The sequence below is a fragment of the Heterodontus francisci genome, chromosome 20 (assembly GCF_036365525.1).
Source record: "Heterodontus francisci isolate sHetFra1 chromosome 20, sHetFra1.hap1, whole genome shotgun sequence".
Lineage (NCBI taxonomy): Eukaryota > Metazoa > Chordata > Chondrichthyes > Heterodontiformes > Heterodontidae > Heterodontus > Heterodontus francisci.
In genome coordinates, this window is record NC_090390.1 from 50,213,772 (window position 1) to 50,231,582 (window position 17,811).

General features: G+C 45.5%; 1 protein-coding gene across 4 annotated transcripts in view; it reads right to left on the minus strand.

Moving 5' to 3' along the window:
* ptprea (protein tyrosine phosphatase receptor type Ea) overlaps positions 1-17,011 on the minus strand; it is a 308,394-nt gene extending 291,383 nt beyond the window's left edge. For 2 of the 4 annotated variants that reach the window (XM_068052727.1, XM_068052728.1), the window contains exon 1: positions 16,875-17,011. The gene's annotated coding sequence lies outside the window, so the exon portion shown is untranslated. Of the gene's footprint in view, positions 1-15,773; positions 15,793-16,874 lie in introns of those variants that run through there. The other 2 variants (XM_068052731.1, XM_068052729.1) reach the window with 2 other exon arrangements.
* Between the last annotated feature and the right edge of the window lie 800 nt (positions 17,012-17,811).

A 17,811-nucleotide genomic window follows, 5' to 3' on the forward strand; every position in this document is an offset into this window, starting at 1 on the left:
TAGTTGTAATGCATCCAACCTCACAGAAAGAACAAGGATTAAAGTGATGCTGAACTGCCAATGTACTTAAAAGGAAGTAAAAATTAACTCTCATTTCACACACTCAGCACACAAAGAAGTCCCTTTCATCAACCATTTGAGTACAAAAATATTTGGTTCTTCTAACCACAGGAAATCCTATTATTTCTCCATTTGTAGATACAAATTGACAAAATCCCAGAATTTTGATTATCTTTTGGCGATATTTTTAAATGAAACATTTTTCCTATAGCAGATATATTCCCAATCACTATTGTTTTGGTGTTACATTTGCACCCAGCTCAATTTAAAACTCTGTGTCATAGCATAAAGCTTCAAAACTAATAAAGTAGATCTGTAACCATGCAGTATTTGTGTCAGTGGCAGCAAAAATTGGATAGTCCCTGAAATTGAGTGCTGGGATTGTGATGCACAGTTAACCCACACCCATTCAAAATAATGCAGGCAGCACACAAACCTCGTGCTGCCTGCTAATTATAATGATTGTGGCATGCAGGTCAGCAGAGAATGTGGTGTTGAGTGGCTGCACACCTCAGCAGGGGGACCAAATTCATGCGAAGCCAGTGCTGCTTAAAACTAGACTGCACTTCTTAAAGGTGAGATGCATTCTGGCTGCAGCAGGGGCTGGAAATAGTGAAAAGAGGAGTTGGAGACCAGGGAGGACCTTGAAAAATGGCACCAAGGACTTGGATATAGTGCTGTAAGTTCAATGGCCTCACACAAGTGGGCAAGGTTGTTAAACACATTTTCAAATGCCATATCCCACCAACTGTCCCACCAGCCTTAGACACTGCTCAATGCATTGCAACCCATCACTCACAGACCAGCAATTTCTATCAAACACGACTCATACATAACATTCATAGTCTCACTTCTCCCTCCCACATTTAGCACTGCTGAAAGCCTCAAACTGACATCTCACGCCTTGCACTGCCAGCTATTCAACCATGACAGCAACATCACTGAAACACATTTCACTGCACTCAATAACACACTTCTCTCTTTCTTGCAGGATGAGGTGACAGACAACTGGAAGCAGCAGGTTCTCAACGGCAGGGGACAGGTGCCCCTGCATGTCTTTATGCCCATGGAGCAGACAGTGCTTGCCATCATTGGAGTGGCTATGAGTGAGGTGGAGCTGTGGCCAGCAACAATGCTGAAACCATCGAAGATGACCGTATGCTCATACTTAATCCTCCTCTTCCGATCCTACCTGTCCCTCATCTCTGAATCTCTTCTGATTTACAAGCTGCAAATGGTGTAAGCATGCCCCTCTGGCTTACCCCCTTCCCCTCACCACAACCCTACCCTTCTGCCTTTCTCCTTTCATATACCCTAGAGCTGTAACCTGGCCAGACATATTAACCTGGTCAACGAAAAGGGGTGGAAGAGCAGGAAGACAGTGATGAGGAAGAAACACTGTCATTCACTCTTACTCCAAACCACCAGCTCAGATACTAACTACACATATTTTAGAGGATTGCTTAGGGGCAGGACCTGGACATGGTGAGACAGCTGGCACGAGTGGCCTGCAGCCAGGTCAGGGAACAAAGATAGCGCAGGTGCCAGCTGACTGGAAAGGCCGCACACTTTGCTGGGGTGGCCTACAAAAGGCAGCTGACGGGCATGCACGCTGAAATACTTGGTGCATTGGCAGACCTGGCAGATAGCCTGCGGTCACTGTCAAGGAGCATGGAGGAGTAAGCACCACCTTGACACAGGGCCTTGCGCAGAGCTTGAAGCCCAACCTTTCCAGAAATGGATGGCTAGACAGCTCCATTTGCACACTTATGGAACCAATCATGATGCAGCGTCCAATGACTAATGTCTCAGCTTCTATTGCAGTACAGACAGAAACCACCCAATGTCTGGTTGCTGCAGTGGAAATTCAGACTGAGGTCATGCAAGCTCAGCCAACTGTCATCATAGCAGTTGGTACCAGTGTCCAAAGGGGTTTGCAGTATTTCACAGCAGTGCAGCATTGCCTCCAACGCACTGCTAGGATTTCTGAGCCGCTGTCCAGTTCAAATGATAGTGGCTCCATGAAGCACAAACCTCAGGATGACAGTTTTCATCCTCCCACCACTGCCACTCCACCACTGACTGCCTGTCAGCCAGCCAACACAGAATGCTGCCCCCATGCAAGGTGGTGCAGTCTGAAGCTAGGCTTTCCATGGTCAGAGCGCTTGAGGTTATCTGCAGTCTGCCCCACTGAAAGTCAGCAGCCTTCCACACCAGCCATGCTGCAGCCACTGGGGTAACGTTGCACAGGAGCACTAGGACAGGCAAAGGCTGACAGAAGGCAAACACTGAGGAAATGTGCAAGGATGATTTGTTGACTTTTTTATGGAATATTGGGTGGTTTGATAACGTTGGCTTGGAATATTTGTTTGCTGGCAGTCTTAATATCAACATTTTGGCTAAGAGAACATTGCGATGGTCCCTAACAGGGGGAAGGCAAGGTGTGGGACTGTTGGTGAATGGGGTTGTAATTGCTGGTACCACAGTTGGGTGAGCTGCTCACGGACAGCCTGGCCAGAAAGGGGATGTGCTGGTTGGCTCCTCGCTTCCGCCTCCTCTTGCTCTGTTGCTCACCATATATCTGGTGGCAAGGCCTGCGCCTTCATGATGGCGTGTTGCTCAGGATGTAGCAGACCACCATGAATTGTGCCACACACTCTGACAAGTATATCAGGGCTCCTCCAGAGTGATCCAGGCAGTGGAATCTTTGCTTAAACACCCCTATGGTCTGCTCTATGATATTTCATACGGCAGTATGGTTCTCATTGTGTGCATGCTGCCAATGTGTGGTTGGGTTGCACACAGAATCATGAGCCAGGCAGTCAATGGATAGCCCTTGTCGCCCAGTAGCCAACCTCTGGTCTGTTGTGGTTACTCAAATGCAAATAGTACAGTGGACTGTCACAGAATGAAGGCATCATGACTGCTGCCAGCATGCAATGACCTGCAGGGTATGCTGCATATGATTGCACACCAGCTGGCCATTGAGGGAGTGGAATCCTTTATGGTGTGTACATTTCAGAATTTACATGCAGTGCCTGCAAATGGACGTGTTTACAGTCAATGGCCTCCTGCACCTTAAGGAAGCCTGCAATCCTGTAAAAGACATGTGCTCACTCCGCCTGCTCCTCTCCAGCAAGACAGACTTAAATTTATTCAGCTGTCTTTGCACACAGAGCCTCAGTGAGCACCTTTACACAACAGTAGATGACAAACTGGGAGATGTTGCAAATATCACCTTCTCCAACCTGGAAGGAGCCCAACGCACAAAGGTTCATAGTCATGGTCACCGTCACAGCCACTGGCGAAGCTGTCCTTGCCCTGCTCTGAGGCTGTAGTTTGGGCTACAACAGGTGGAAAATTTCAGCAAGGCCATCCTTGGTGAAGCAGAGGCATCTAATGCCCTGTTTCTCACTGATTTTGAGGTCGGACAATTACTCCCTGAAGATCCTGGGCAGATATTGACCTCCTGCTGGCCTTCTTCTCCGCCTCCTCCCTCTTTGAGCAGCTTGTCCTCCTCTTGTCACCTTTGCAAGCCAAGGGGGATGAAAACTACTGCACTCATGACTGGGAGCAAGTGGTCTGAGCAGAACCCTTGAAGTGAGAACCAAAGCCTTCACCACATGCCCAGCAGACTTCATCTACTTTAATTAACCTCCAAACAATTCTATTAACTCAGCAATAGCCTGTAGAAATCAATCAACAAATAACCTGAAAGCGGTTAATGATCCCTTTAAATAGCACTGGTGGTGAGGTCCTTCCTGCTGCTGGACACACGTTCAGCTGTCCAAGACTAAGAGAGGGTATTAGCTCGAGCACAGAGGTTGAAAATGGGACTGCTGGCGTCAAACCAGCATAACACCCTGAATGAAGTCACAATCTGCCGACTCTGTATTTTTTCAGCACACGCCCCAAATGCCTGCTTTGATGATCTACCCAAAATGTTGTCTCTCACATCCTGCACCTGAAATGTGCCCATGTAGCACCGATAGAATTGGGTGCTACACAGTGCATTTTCCAGCCAAGTTGTCTTATTGCAATTATATACTGCCTTGGTGAGACCACACTAGAGGTACTCTGTGCAGTTTTGGACCTCTTAACTAAAGAAGGACATACTTGCCTTAGAGGGAGCGCAATGAAGGTTCACTAGACTGATTCCTGGGATGGGAAAATTGTCCTATGAGGTGAGATTGAGTAGACTAAGCCTATATTCCCTGGAGTTTAGAAGAATGAGAGGTGATCTCATTGAAACATCTAAAATTAAGGGGCTTGACAGGATAGGTGCAGGGAGGATGTTCCTCCTGGCTGGGATTCTAGAACTAGGGGGTCACACTCTCAGAATAAGGGGTTCGCAATTTAGGACTGAGATGAAGAGAAATTTCTTCACTGAAAGGGTTGTGAATCTTTGGAGGGCTGTGGATGTTCAGTCATTAAGTACATACAAGACAGAGATCTATAGATTTTTGCATACTAAAGAAATCAAGGGCTTTGGGGATAGTGCAGGAAGGTGGAGTTGAGGTAGAAGATTAGACCTTAATTTTACTGAATGGCAGAGCAGGCTCAAAAGGCTGAACGGCCTACTCAAATTCCTATTTTGTAGGTTCTTATCTTGGCCTCAACAATGCAACCTAAGAATCTATACTGGGCCAGAGTTTGCTGGACTGGGGTATCTGGCAACGTACCCTGTTAGACTTGTTCATGCATGTTTAGATTTTAAAAAAATGTTGCCCAAAAACCTACTGGAAGTGTGAACTGATAACAGCACTGCCGGGGCAACAGGACATCTGGGGCCTTGGTGAGTCATGGAGCAAACACTGTATGTCCTTAACTAATTAGATTTAAAGATTGAGAAATAGCCTGAAGGACTGAGTAGGTAAAGGGATCATAGGACTAAACCATAAAGATTAGAAGGTGGCATGATCAATCCCCAGCCAACTTACCGAGTGCCACAATAGGCCTCAGTGTCCAGAGTTGGCTTCTTGCTCCTGGTCACTCTCCACTGGTAGGATGTACACATTCCTCAATGTTAACTGTGAGCAAGGTCAAGTGAAGCTGTGTTGTTCCCATTGTTGAATAACCTGCTGACTTTGCTTATGTTTACACATGAAGAATGGCTGCCTGCTCATAGAATCAAACTGTGGCATGTGTCAGTACCTTCAGAGCAACAGAGCAGAGAAATAGGGAAACAACATAGAAAAAATGAATAGAATCTTCCTTTAAAATGAGTCACACAGGAAAAAAACTGGAATCCCTGAATATAAACCATTAACTCTCAATGCCCTCATGAAATATGGTATGCTAATCTGTTGATAATCATGATATTTAATGGAGTACACATATTTATTCTTAATTGTGTCAGCAAAAGGTTAACATCATCTGGACAAATCAGTTTGGCTCAGTTGGTAATAATCTTGTTGCTGTGCTATGATTATGGGCTCAATCCCCAATCTAAAACTTAAACAAACAATCTAGACTAACAATCCACAGTGTTAATGGAGCTAACTGTCACTGCGGTACGGTTTCATAGTCACGACTCTCTCTGTAAGTACTGCTCCGTTAGATGTGCTGTGTGACATTTCCGCAGCAGTCTGTTGATTCAGTTAGAATTCTTGGTAGACACCAAAAGATGTTGATTGCATAGTTAAATTTGACCTGAACACTGAACACTGCCATTTAGCTATTAACAGCATTTTTTAAATTAAATCCTAAAATTTCAGTTTGGATAGTTTTCAGTTTATTTCTGGTAAGTTTAGATAGTAGCCTAATAAATAGAGGCATGGCAGGATACCTCCATCCCATCGAATGCACATCCTGTGCCATGTGGGAACTTCAGGACACTTCACATGTCCTGGACAACCATATGTGCAGGAAATATCATCAGCTGCAAGAACTTGAGCTTCGGTTTTCAAAGTTCAAGCAGGAGCTGGCATCCATGCGGTTGAGAGCTACGTAGATAGCATGTTTCAGGAAGTGGTCACCCTGCAGCCTAAGAATGTGCAGGCAGAGAGGGAATAGATGACTGCCAAATAAAAGGAGGACCAGGCAGGTAGTGCATATTGTTCTCTAATCAGTATTCAGTTCCAAATACTAGTGGGCCTGATGGTTCCACTGAGGGGTCAGCCAGAGCCAAGTCCACGACACCATGGGTGATTCAACTGTAGAGGAGAAGGAAGGTCAGGAAAGCAATAGTTATAGCGGACTCAATATTTAGGGGAACAGACAGGCATTTCTGTGCTCACAGATGTAATTCCAGGATGGTATGTTGCCTCCCTGGTGCCAGACTCAAGGATGTCACTGAGTGGCTGCAGAACATTCTGAGAAAAAGGGTGAACAGCCAGTGGTCATGGTACATATTGGTACCAAAGACATAGGTAGAAAGAGGGTTGAGGTCCTGCTGTTCGATTTTAAGGAGCTGGGAGAGAAAATAATAAGCAGTCCTCAAAGGTAATAATCTTGGATTAATCCCAGTGGATAACAAGTACAGAAATATGATGATGGTGCATTTGAATGGGTGGCTGGAGAGATGGTGCAGGAGAGAGAGTTTTAAATTCCTGGGGCATTGGGACCAGTTCTGGGAAAGATCAAACCTTTAAGCTGGACGTTTTGCACCTCAACAGGGACGGGACCAATATCATGATGGGAGGTTTGCTAGTGTTGCTGCGTAGGGTTTAAGCTAGCTTGGCAGGGGGATGGGAACCTGAGTGTAGACTCAGAAGGGAGTAAAACAAAACTAGAAATGGAAGGCAGAAAATTAGAAAGCAAGTGTGGAAGGCAGAGGAAATAAAGGCTAGAAAATAGGTACCAAAAGACTTTGACAGTGCTTCATGGTATAAACTTCAAAGTCTAGTGAATAAGACAGATGAGCTGATGGCACAGATTGAAGAAAAAACATAAAATGCTAGAAATACTAAGGCAGCATCTGTGGAGAGAAAAACAAAGTTAACGTTTCAGGTCTGTGTGACGGCACAGATAAAAGCACTTGGGAGTATGGCTTAAAGGAGGGCAGGAATGGCAGCTCAACATTCCTGGTTACAGGGTTTTCAGAAGAGATAGAGAGGGGGATTAAAAAAGGGGGGAATCGCAATATTGGTGAAAAAAACAATTACAACTGTAAGGAGGAATGATATGCGAGAAGATCATTAAATAAGGCCATATAGGTTGAACTGAAAAATACAAAAAAGGGGCAATCAGACTGCGGGGAGTCTATTATAGACCCCGAAAAAGTCAAAGGGAGGTAGAAGAGCAAATATGTAAATAAATTTCTGAGAAGTGCAAAGCAATAGGGCAATAACAGTCTGAGATTTCAACTACCCTAATATTAACTGGGATAGAATCAGTGTAAAAGGTATAGAGGGTGCAGAGGTTTTAAAATGCATTTAATTTTTTTTAGCCAATACATGGGAAACCCAACAAGAAAGGGACTTAGACAATCCTCTGCTGCTTGTGGATTCCAACTTCACCATCATTTTTTTATATTGCAACTGACTCTGTACACCTCCTGGATCTTCAATCCTATGAAAATACACCCACCAGTGCATCCTTCAACACTCTACCCTCAAACAGCTTCTGGACTTCACTCGCAACACCTGTCTCCAAACTCGGACAACAACTCACTGATGCATCATGCTGATTCCACCCTACCTAAGTCATCATTATTCAGCCATGGGACATCCAACTTTAACTCTGGACTCCTTCCTATTATCTCCATCTATTTCCTATTCCTGTTTACTATCATGTTTTTATGTATCCTAGTTTTCATGTAACTGGACCTATATAACTTGAGCTTTCCTTGAGTGAACTTTGGCTGTCACTCCAGACCCAAGTCAAACAATCTATCCCCACTTTTGCTTTCTGTCACTGAGCCAATTTTGGATCCAACTCACCATATTCCCCTGTATCCCATGGCTTTTACTTTTCTGACCAGTCTGCCATGTGGGACCTTGTCAAATGCCTTACTGAAATCCATGTAGACAACATCCACTGCACTACCCTCATCAATCCTCCTTGTTACTTCCTCAAAAAATTCAATCAAGTTAGTAAGACACGACCTTCCCTTAACAAATCCATGCTGACTATCCCTGATTAATCCATGCCTTTCCAAGTGGCAGTTTATCCTCTCTCTCAGAATTGATTCTAATAATTTACCTACCACCGAGGTCAGACTGATCAGCCTATAATTATTTGGCCTATCCCTCTCATCCTTTTTAAACAATGGTTCAATGGTTGCAGACCTTGAATCCTCTGGTACCTTGCCTGTATCTAGTGAGGATTTGAAAATGATCCACAGAGCATTCGCTATTTCCTCCCGGCTTTCTTTGCCTGGATGCAATCCATCTGGCCCTGGTGATTTATGCACTTTCAAAGATGTCAGACCCTCTAGTACTTCCCCTCTCATTATGCTTATTGTATTTAATATTTCAGACTCCTGCTCTTTAACTATAATGTCTGCATCATCCTTCTCCTTTGTGAAGACAGAGGCAAAGTACTCCATAAGAACCCTGGCCACATCTTCTGCATCCACGCATAAGTTCGCTATCTCTGATAGGCCCTACCCTTTCCTTAGTTATCTTCTTGCTTTTAATGTACTGATAAAACATCTTTGGGTTTTCCTTGATTTTACATGCCAACATTTTTTCATGTAATCACTTTGCTTTCCTAATTTCCTTTTTCACTTCACCCCTACACTTTTTATACACTTTAAAGCTTTCTAAAGTATTAAGATTTTTGTGACTGTCATAAGCTTTTTCTGAAATAAAAACAAGAAATGCTGAAAATATTCAGCAGGTCTGGCAGCATCTGTGGAGAGAGAAGCAGAGTTAACGTTTCAGGTCAGTGACCCTTCTTCATAACTAGCAAATATTGGAAACGTAAAAGGTTTGAAGCAAGTAAAGCGGGGTGGTGGGGCAAGAGATAACAAAAGAGAAGGTGTTGATAGGACAAGGTCACAGAGAATAACTGACCAGAAGGTCATGGAACAAAGGCAAATGGTATGTTAATGGAGTGCTGACAGACAAAGCGTGCAGAGAGTGTGTGAATTGACTGTAAAGCACAAAGCACTCCAAGCACAACATTAAAAAAACAGAAACTGTGGGTAGGCACAGTAGAAACAAACTAACCAAGCTAAAAAAAACTAAAATAAAATAAACAAATAAAAATGAAAAAATAACGAAACATAAAAAGGGGGGGGGCACGTCATGCTCTGAAATTATTGAATTCACTGTTCAGTCCAGCCGGCTGTACCATGCCTAATTGGTTAATGAGATGCTCCTCGAGCTTGCATTGATGTTCGCTGGAACACTACAGCAATGCCAGGACAGAGATGTGAGCATGAGAGTGGGGGGAGGGGGGCGGACTGGACATGTGGGGGGGGAGGGGGGGGGGGTGGTGTTGAAATGGCGAGCAACCGGAAGCTTGGGGTCATGCTTTCGGACTGAGTGGAGGTGTTCCGCAAAACAGTCACCCAGTCTGCCTTTGGTCTCCCCAATGTAGAGGAGACCACATTGTGAGCGGCGAATGCTGTATACTAAATTGAAAGAAGTACAAGTAAAGCATTGCTTCACCTGAAAGGAGTGTTTGGAGCCTTGGATAGTGAGGAGATAAATGGGCAGGTATTACACCTCCTGCAATTGCAGAGGAAGGTGCTGTGGGAAGGGGACGAGGTGTTGGGGGCAATGGAGGAGTGGACCAGGGTGTCACGGAGGGAACAATCCCTTCGGAATGCTGACAGGGGAAGGGAGGGGAAGATGCATTTGGTAGTGGCATCACGCTGGATGTGGCAGAAGTGGCGGAGGATGATCCTTTGGACCTGGAGGCTGGTGGGGTGGCAAGTGAGGACAAGGGGAACCCTGTTGCAGTTCTGGGAGGGAGGGGAAGGGGTGAGGGTAGAGTTGCGGGAAATGGGCCGGACACGGTTGAAGGCCATGTCAACCATAATGGGGGGGGGGGGATATATCAGGAAGACATATCAGAAGCACTGTCGTGGAAGGTAGCATCATCAGAGCAGATGTGTCGGAGATGGAGAAACTGGGAGAATGGAATGGAGTCCTTACAGGAGGCAGGGTGTGAAGAAGTGTAGTCAAGGTAGCTGTGGGAGTTGGTGGGCTTATAATGAATATTTGTAGACAGCCTATCACCGGAGATGGAGATAGAGAAGTCGAGGAAGGGAAGGGAAGGGACATGTCGGAGATGGACCATATGAAGGTGAGAGAAGGGTGGAAACTAGAAGCAAAGTTGATAAAGTTTTCTAGTTCCGGTTGGGAGCAGGAAAAAGCATTTTGTTATCTGCAGGTTTGATGACAATGTCGAGGTTAGACCTGAGAGAATGGAGTGCGGCAAGTTCAGAGGGGGGCAGGTTAAAGTGAGTGAGGGGGGCAGAGAAACTGAGACGGCCGATGTCTCGCCGACAGTTTTCAATGAAAAGATCAAGAGTGGGTAAGAGGCCAAAGGGAGGGGTCCAGGTCAATGGAGAATGCTGGAGGCGGGTGAATGGGTCTGCTGGTTGGGGGGAGGACTCTTGGTAATGGGGACATGTCTACACTGTGCCCATAGAATCTTGCTTTTGAATGCCTCCCACTGGTTTGCCATTGATTATCCTTTAAGTAGCTGTATCCAGTCCACTTTCGCCAGATCACCTCTCAGTTTCGTAAAATTTGCCTTCCTCCAATTTAGAACTTTTACTCCTGTTCTATCTTTGGCTGTTTCTATAATAATACTAAATCTAACTGTATTATGATCACTATCTGCAAAATGGTCACCCACTGCTACTTCATCTACTTGCCCCCAGTTAGAATGTGGGATGCCCTCCAGGGACTCCTGAACCACCTACCTTGTCCTTCTTGTCTGTCTGGCAGCCAACCAGAGCCTCCCTGCCTGTGCTCTCAAACTGCGGGGTGAGCACCTCCTGAAATGTGCTATCCACGTATCTCTCATCCTCGTGAATGCACTCAGTGACACCAGCTGCTCCTCGAGTTCCAAGATTTGGCGCTTGAGTTTTTGCATTTGGTGGCATGTTCTGTACATGTAGTTGTCCGGGACATAGTTGGGTCCTGGAGTCCCCACAAGGCACATTTGACCCCAAGATGAGTTTCTGACCTCATATTCGTGTCATCACTAAGACTGCCTATTTTCAACTCCTGGATATTGCCCGACTTCACCCCTGTCTCAGTTCATCTGCTGTTGAAACCTTCATTCATGACTTTGTTATCTCTAGACTTGACTACATAGAAACATAGAAAATAGGAGCAGTAGGCCATTCATTATGATCATGGCTGATCATCCAACTCAGTAACCTGTTCCTGCTTTCTCCCCCATACCCTTTGATCCCTTTAGACCCAAGAGCTATATCTAACTCCTTCTTGAAAACATACAATGTTTTGGCCGAAACTGCTTTCTGTGGCAGCAAATTCCACAGGCTCACCACTCTCTAGGTGAAGAAATTTCTCATCTCAGTCCTGAAAGGTTTACCCCGTATCCTTAGACTATGACCCCTGGTTCTGAACTCCCCCACCATCGGGAACATTCTTCCTGCATCTGTCAAGCCCTGTTAGAATTTTATAGGTTTCTATGAGATCCCCCTTCACTCTTCTGAACTCCAGTGAATATAATCCTAACCGACTCAATCTCTCCTCCTACGTCAGTCCCGCCATCCCAGGAATCAGTCTGGTAAACCTTCGCTGCACTCCCTCTCTCGCAAGAACATCCTTCCTTAGATAAGGAGACCAAAACTGCACATAATATTCCAGGTGTGGCCTCATCAAGGCCCTGTATAACTGCAGCAAGATATCCCTGCTCCTGTACTCGAATCCTCTCACTATGAAGGCCAACATACCATTTGCCTTTTTTACCGCCTGTTGGACCTGCATGCTTACCTTCAGCTAGTGGTCTCATTGCATATTCCCCTGTCTCAACTTCAAAGCACTCCTGTCTGGTCTACCACATTCTACTTTCCATAAACTAGAGGTCATCCAAAACTCTTCTGCCTGTGTCTTAACTCACACCAACTACCGTTCCCCTATCATGCCTGTGCTCGCTGACCTACACTGGCTCCCAGTCAAGCAACATCTTGATTTTAAAATCCTCAACCCTGTTTTCAAATCCCTCCCTATCTTTTTCATGCCCTCTCTTTGCATCCCTAATTTTCTTTTTAATTTCATTCCTGCAATTTCTAAACCCCTCTAAGCTTTCTGCAGTATTAAGCTCTTGGTATCTGACAAAAGCTTCTCTTTTTTTGTGTGGGAACATATTTGCCCTGAACTCTCCTCCTCCTTGAATGCCTCCCACTGCTCTGCCACTGATTGGCCCTCAAGTAGCTGTTTCCTGCCCATTTTTATTAAATCACTTCCCTATCTCTGTAATATCCTCCAGCCCCACACTTCTCCAAGGTATCTGCTCTCCACTAATTCTGGCCTCTTGTCCATCCTTGCTTTTAATTGCTCCACCATTGGTGGCCACGCCTTCAGTTGCCTAGGCCCCAAGCTATGGAATATCGTCCCTACATCTTTCTGCCTTACTTTTCTTCTCAAAACCTACCTCTTTGACCAAGCTTTTGGTTATTTTACTTAATATCGCCTTTTGTGGCTCAGTGTCATACTTTGTTTTGCAATTATTGAATTATAATGTTAAAGGTGCTATATAAGTTGTTGTTGTAGATTTAGGGAATGAAGCTGGGCAGGTGGAAGGGGTATCAACTGCAGAGTATTTTGATGTTAGTGATAATAATGCAGTTAGATGTAGCTTAGTTATAGAAAAAGACAAGACAGACCAGGAGTAAAAGTTCTCAATTTCACTAACCTGAGATGTGGTACATATCAATGATCTAGAGTTAATTGTCAGAGATATGATTAAGAAGGTTACAGATGATACAAAAATTGGCCATGTGGTTGATAATGAAGAAGAAAGCTCTAGACTGAAGGAAGATATCAATGGATTGATCAGGTGGGCAGAAGAGTGGCAAATGGAATTCAATCTAGCAAAGTGTGAAAAATGCATTTTCGGAGGACAAACAGAGCAAGGGAACACACAATAAATGGTAGGATATGGAGAAGTGTAGCGGAACAGAGGGACCTTGGAGTGCATGTCCACAGATCTCTAAAAGTAGGTCAGGTAGATAGGTGGGTAAGAAGGCATATCGGATACTTTCCTTTGATAGCTGATACGTAGAATGCAAGAACAGGGAGGTTATGCTAGAACTGTATAAAACACCTGTTAGGCCACAGCTAGAGTACTGCATACAGTCCTGGTCACTGCACTACAGGAAGGATGTAATCACATTAGAGATGGTACAGAGGAACTTTATCAGGATGTCGCCAGGACTGGAGAATTTGAGCTATGAAGAAAGATTGGGGTTGGCTTCTTTGGAACAGAGAAGGCCGAGGAGAGATTTAATTAGCATGTAACCATATAAATACCGTGGCTACAAGAGCAGGTCAGAGGCTAGGAATCCTGCGGCGAGTAACTCACCTCCTGACTCCCCAAAGCCTGTCCACCATCTACAAGGCATAAGTCAGGAGTGTGATGGAATACTCTCCACTTGCCTGGATGGGTGCAGCTCCAACAACACTCAAGAAGCTCGACACCATCCAGGACAAAGCAGCCCACTTGATTGGCAGCCCATCTACAAACATTCACTCCCTCCACCACCGACGCACAGTGGCAGCAGTATGTACCATCTATAAGATGCACTGCAGCAATGCACCAAGGCTCCTTAGACAGCACCTTCCAAACCCACGACCTCTACCAACAAGAAGGACAAGGGCAGAAAATATATGGGAACACCACCACCTGCAAGTTCCCGTCCAAGTCACACACCATCCTAATTTGGAACTATATCGCCGTTCCTTCACTGTCACTGGGTCAAAATCCTGGAACTCCCTTCCTAACAGCACTGTGGGGGGTAATAAAAACAAGAAATGCTGGAACCAATCAGCAGGTCTGGCAGCATCTGTGGAAAGAGAAGCAGAGTTAACGTTTCGGGTCAGCAACCCTTCTTCGGAGCACTGTGGGTACACCTACCCCAAATGGACTGCAGCGGTTCAAGAAGGCAGCTCACCACCACCTTCTCAAGGGCAATTCGGGATGGGCAATAAATGCTGGCCTGGCCAGTGATGCCCACATCCCATGAATGAATTAAAAAAAATTGAGGTGTATAAAATTATGAGGGGGCTAGAGAAGATAGGAAGGACTGATTTCCATTAGCAGAGAGGTCAATAACTGGAGGCATAGATTTAAAGTAGTTGCAGAATAATTAGACGGGAGTTGAGGAGAAATCTTTTCGTCCTAGGATGCTGGGGGTCTGGAACCCACTGCCTGAAAGGTTGATAAAGGCAGAAACCTTCATCACATTTAAAAAGTACTTGGATATACACTTGAAGTGCCATAACCTGTAAGGACCAAGAGCTGAAAAGTGGGATTAGGCTGGATAACTCTTTTTTGGCCAGCATAGACACAATGGGCCAAATGGCCTCCTTCTCTGTCATGAATTTCTATGATTCTATATTCTTCCCTTACCTAAACTATTTATGGTGTCTCTCCTGGAGAGGCAGTTGTTGATTGAAAATATTAGTGGTGTCTTCCTGTGAAAAGAGTCACATAACTATTGCAGTATGATTGGCATTTGTGCACATCCAGCTCTATACAAGATAGTGCATGCACATTAGTACAAATCTACTTCAACAGCAGAAATTCTGCTATGCTTTCATAGCGGGCTTCTCCTAGCTCACAAGATGCAGTTTAACAGACACTTCTCGTGTTTTTGCAAAGTGTTCCCGCTTTACAGCAATGCAAAAGTGGCAGTAAAACTCCAAATTCAAATTGGCAAACTGTCTGAAGCAGTGATGAAATGCCCTCCAGTCAGGCCTTTCACACCGGTTTCCCCCCCAAGAATGCAGGCTGCAGTATAACACTGGTCTGCTAGATTCTATGTGCAGAACCGGGCACTGGGTGACTTTTGTGGACACACGTGTGGCCGTTTCTTGACTTGTCCAACTACCACCCGTTTTTGCCTTGGATCGTCATCCCTTTTGTCATGTATTGACTCTTGCTTTCCAACCTGACACAAGCCTTTCCCTTGTGCTTTTTCCTCCATTCCTTTTCCCTGCCTCTTGCTCAGAAACTGACATTTCTAACTGTTCCCAGTTCTGGCAAAACATCATTGACCTGAAACGTTAACTCTACTTCTCTCTCCACAGATGCCGCCTGACCTGCTGAGTGTTCTGAGTATTTCCAGCGTTTTGTTTTCATATTGAGTGACCATGCATGTCATCGTGCTTATGTTCGTCATTTGCTCATTTCTTGGGGTCCCACAACTAGCATTCTTACTGCTAAACAAATATAGCCAGAGTCTATCGACCCATTGCACATGCAAACACATGGTCTCAGGCTAGTGTGAGTATTCGCAATCTGCGCATACAAATCAGCAAGAAATGTCCCAATTATATCAAACTTGTTAACAATTGCTGCAGTCATGTAACTTACCTCGTCTCCTACAATATCGATACATTACTGTAAACGAACCAACTGGTTGCTTATTTCGTAGTAATAAACCAGACACTAGAAATACTTATTCCAGTAATCGTTATGCAAAGGACAGCACAGATCATGCCAACCCGTTGTGGTGGCCGCTGTTTGCAAGTCTACACCGGATCAATTGAACTGTATACATCCTGTATGATTCACCTGGAACACTGTGATGCACACACTCCTGTTACGTTACTTACCAATAATGACATCCAGTGTTGAAAACAGTGCTAAGACAAAATTCGTACACAATGTTTTCAAAACATAAACTGAATTCGACCCACGTAAATCACGAACATCAAGCAGCACGGTGACACTGCTACCAGTATAGCAGTGGTAGATTCCAGGCATCCAGTTAACGGGTGCTTCCTTATCAAGCAATAGTGAAGATCAAAAAACAGTTGCGCGACTAAGCTTCCCCTTTCTATTGAAATTTCAGGGATTTTATCAACACCCACCCTCACCATCTGTAAGTGATTCACTGTACCGCAATATTACAACTGACACACTCAGCAATCCCATTGCACGGCCAGACAACTCTGACACATGCACTGTATTTGTAACCACACCGTTCCCCAACCCGTTCGTCTCCTCGTGGTCGGTTATCCCCGGCAGTCCCCGCTAACTTTCAGTGTTTCGAGCGTGCAGTCACTGTAGTCCCGTTTAGTTTCAAGTTAACGCACCGGGTAAGCGTAAAGTCCCAATATGATCAGATTCCGGTCAATTAGCTTTAAGTCAGTGACAGGGTTAAAATTTAAAAACAAACTTGGTTAGTGTTGTTACTGAGCCGGGTTTCTGCTGTCACTGAGCCGGGTTTGACTCTGGTTATTGCTGTCACTGAGCCGGGTTTGGCCTGGGTTACTGCTGTCACTGAGCCGGATTTGGCCTGGGTTACTGCTGTCACTGAGCCGCTTTTGACCCGGGTTATTGCTGTCACTGAGCCGGGTTTCACCCCGGTCATTGCTTGCACTGAGCCGGGTTTGGCCCAGGTTACTGCTGTCACTGAGCCGGGTTTGGCCCAGGTTACTGCTGTCACTGAGCCGGGTTTCACCCGGGTTACTGCTGTCACTGAGCAGGGTTTGGCCCGGGTTACTGCTGTCACTGAGCCGGGTTTGACCCGGGTTACTGCTGTCACTGAGCAGGGTTTGGCCCGGGTTACTGCTGTCACTGAGCCGGGTTTCACCCGGGTTTATGCTGTCACTGAGCCGGGTTTGGCCCAGTTTACTGCTGCCGCTAAGCCGGGTTTGACCCGAGTTACTCTATTCTCAATAAGAAGCTTGTAAGAGAGTAGGGTAACTCACCGAGAGGGAGCCGCTGCTCTCCGCCGGCCGCAGCTGACGGTGAAGCTCCACTTCCCTGAGCACAAGTGCTGAGAGGCAGGGGAGCTGCCGGCTCGCATCCCCACTCTGCACCTTCATGTGCTCGGCTCAGAAAGCCGCCTGCTGCGGGACATCGGAATTACCACCGACAACACAATGCGGGGGCATTGAGACAAGGACACATGCCCGGCTCCTCCTTCACTATGCTGGGCGGGAGCTGACTGCAAGTAACTTCACAATGATTATGGAGAATGCCGGCATTCCGCCTCTTACAGGCTTTACAATCTTATGAGATCTCTTTATTATGTAAATTCGAGTGCATAATTGTCGAAATGGGCTCACCTGATTTTTAGCAGAGCCCTCATGATTTTGCTTAAAGTTTTCTTCTGAAGGCTGGATGCTGGCCTTCCTCCAGTTCCACTGATACTTCACCTGAGCAGCCGTTCTTGCAGCTATGCACTATTCGACTACGACGGGCATCGCCGTCAAACACAATCGTCTTCACTCCGAGATTACACACACCCTTCCCCGGAGAAGTCACCGTGTAACAATTAACCGACTGGTTGTTCCCTTCCTAGCCCCTGGGTATCGAAGTCAGTTAGCACTCCCAACATCTGTCCTGATTGAAGTCAATTAACTCTGTTCAGCAACCAAGCCTGCAGCTTTTCTGTGTGGCCCATTAGGAGATCAGCTACTGCATTTATGCACAAGGCCAACCGTGTCTAACCTTCTTGAGCTGGGGGGGTGGTTACTCATGTCAAAACCAGAGTGAACCCTGAACACAAGAATTGAGAGACTTCATAAATGTGCATGCACACATAAAAAATACGCCTCCCTTATAAAATAAAAAGCAAGCACATACCCCCAAAGGTTGGAGGCTGTAAAAATTCAGTCATAGTTTTTTTTAGAGATACAGCAC